Source organism: Nannospalax galili, unplaced genomic scaffold, assembly GCF_000622305.1.
Source record: "Nannospalax galili isolate Female #2095 unplaced genomic scaffold, S.galili_v1.0 scaffold453, whole genome shotgun sequence".
In the NCBI taxonomy this organism is placed as follows: domain Eukaryota; kingdom Metazoa; phylum Chordata; class Mammalia; order Rodentia; family Spalacidae; genus Nannospalax; species Nannospalax galili.
Window position 1 is genome coordinate 1,257,384 of NW_008334081.1, and position 2,551 is coordinate 1,259,934.

The window sequence follows — 2,551 nt, forward strand, 5'->3', positions numbered from 1 at the left end:
CATAATGCAGTCAGCCAACAGCAAAATGCACAACTGCATGTTGATACACCTGTGCATGGTACAGAGCAACCAGAACATATGAACCATTACTACATGCAAAGACATGGATACGCCCAAAGGTCATGTAGAAGCAAAGGAGCAGAACATGAAAGTGTAAGTGCTTTATGCTTACATTCATAAACCCTCAAAACACTGAGACATATTTATAAGTCAAGACACATTTATCAGGCATTAGAAGTGAGCATGGTGGTTCTCCTGTCAGTGAGGGTGCCTGCGGGTGGACACTAACTGCTGCTTATCTAGGAGCTAGTTCCCTGAGTTTAGTCCTTTCAGAAAATGTGTCCTGGTGAAGGCTCATTGTTGTGGGTCATTCTATAGAATTACAACATTTTGGTAAAAATACTGAGCTCATCAGGTGCTGTATAAAGATGTTTTCACCATAAATGTGATTCCAGGACACTTAATGTCCTATTATAGAATGGGACCCAAGCCCAGTGTCCTTCTCGCAGCACCCTTAAACTCTTTGTTCCTCAAACAGTAGATCAAGGGGTTCATCACGGGTGTGAGGACAGTGTACACAGCAGAGATGAGCTTGTTGAAGCTCTGGGAATCAATGGCCTGTGGGCACACATACATAAAGATCATGGCCATGTAGAAGATGGTGACCACAGTGAGGTGGGAGGCACAGGTGGAGAAGGCCCTCCACCGACCTGTGGCTGATGGGATGCGCAGCACAGCCAGGGTGATGTGTCCATAGGAGAGAATGGTGGCCAGGAGTGGGAACACCAGGATGATGAAGGCCAGGATGAAGTCTACCAGCTCTACAGTAGAGAAGTCTGTGCAGGCCAGCTTGAGGATAGGGGAGATGTCACAGAAAAAGTGGTTCAGGACATTGGAGCCACAGATTGTGGTGCTGGAGATGAAGTCGACCTTGATCACAGAGATTGTGAAGCCACTGGCAAATGAGAAGGCCACAAGCTGGACACACAGCCCAGTAGTCATGATGACTTGGTAGCACAGGGGGTGACAGATGGCCACATAGTGGTCATAGGCCATGGAGGCCAGGAGGACACACTCGGTACACACCAGGGAGCTGAAGAAGTAGAGCTAGTCATACACCCGATGAAGGAGATGCACTTTCTCTGCAGGGGAAGCTATCCAGCATCTTGGGGATGATATTGCAGACATACCAGATCTCCAAGGTGGACATGATGCCCAGGAAGTAGTACATGGGCCTGTGGAGGGAGGCACTGTTCCAGTCAGTGAGGATGATGGCCATGTTCTCCACCAGCACAAAGAGGTAGATGAGCAGGAAGAGGTTCATCTTTTCCCAGGGGCTGTGGAAAAGCCCAGCAGGATGAACATGCTGACCTTGGTGACATTCTCTCCCCTCATACTTCTGCACCTACAATAGATCAACAGAGAATAGGGCAGGCCAGGGATGCTGATGGGGAGGAGGGGAGCCAGCAGGTAAACACAGCTCCATAGCGGGACCTTTGGTTCTTACAGGCCACAGGGGAAAGGAATCCCTTTACCTGTCAGGTCTGAAATTGGGACATTCTGTGCCCTTGGGTTTGGGTATAATAATGAAGAAGAACCTGGAGGAGAAGTTCCAGGGATAGATCTTCAGAATGCAGGAAAGTCTGATGGCCCATGTGCTCCACCATGGAGTGCTAGATATGGAGTGCCTTGTTGATAGAATGTCCTGTTTGCAGAAAAACCAGAAGTCTTCCGAGAGTGGGCTGAACTTATCCATCAGGAACACTGCAGAATCAGGGAAGACTGTTGAGACAGCCTGTTTCCCAAGACATCCTGTCTCCCTAAACAAATGATACCAGGAAAAGCAGACCACAAATCTCTGTTTTCTAAGATAAACTGGAGCAAACAGTGTCAGGAAGGAGGAGACCATAAACCTCTCGGGTGTGTCTTAACCTGCAGGTTCCCTTTGCGCTGTTTTAACCTGAGCCTACCTAAGTCCCTCTCCCTAGACTATAAAGTCTTCAACCAGGTCCCTTCAGGACACTGACCTCCATCACACAAGGAAGGCTGCTGTCCTCCACTCTCACTGTGCTGAATAAATGCAGTCTTGTCTGAGGTCAGGGGAGTCTCTTTCTTGCCTACTGTTACTGTGTTCTGTGCTCCAAAAACCTAACATTTTAGTGCTGAAATCCAGGAGGGTTTTGAGAGACCCACTGGAGGCTCTGGACCCTCCTCCTGGGAACTCCTTGACTTTCCTACTGTTCCAGTCCATTCTATTCTGTGTTGTTTAAAAATTGGCTAGTTCCTCCAAGGGGTGGAGTTGGGATTATGGAGAGGTGGCTGGGAGCCATCTCAGGACAGAAGCCACGAGCCACGGGTATCATGCATGGTGTGGGGGATGCACAGCCAGCTGCTCAACAGCTGAAGGACAGACAGGACTGACTCTTGTGGACCTGGGGCGATCACTGGCCCTGGAGGCATGAGCAAATGCTAATGGTAACTATGAATGTGGCATGGTCTGATAAGGCGGGCTCTGAGTCATGGCATGGGGCAAGGCACTGGGTACTCATTC

The 2,551-nt window shown here is 49.2% G+C and overlaps 1 pseudogene; it reads right to left on the reverse strand.

The window, feature by feature from the left end:
• Nucleotides 1-471: 471 nt before the first annotated feature.
• Nucleotides 472-1,395, reverse strand: LOC103730859 (annotated as a pseudogene).
• Between the last annotated feature and the right edge of the window lie 1,156 nt (nucleotides 1,396-2,551).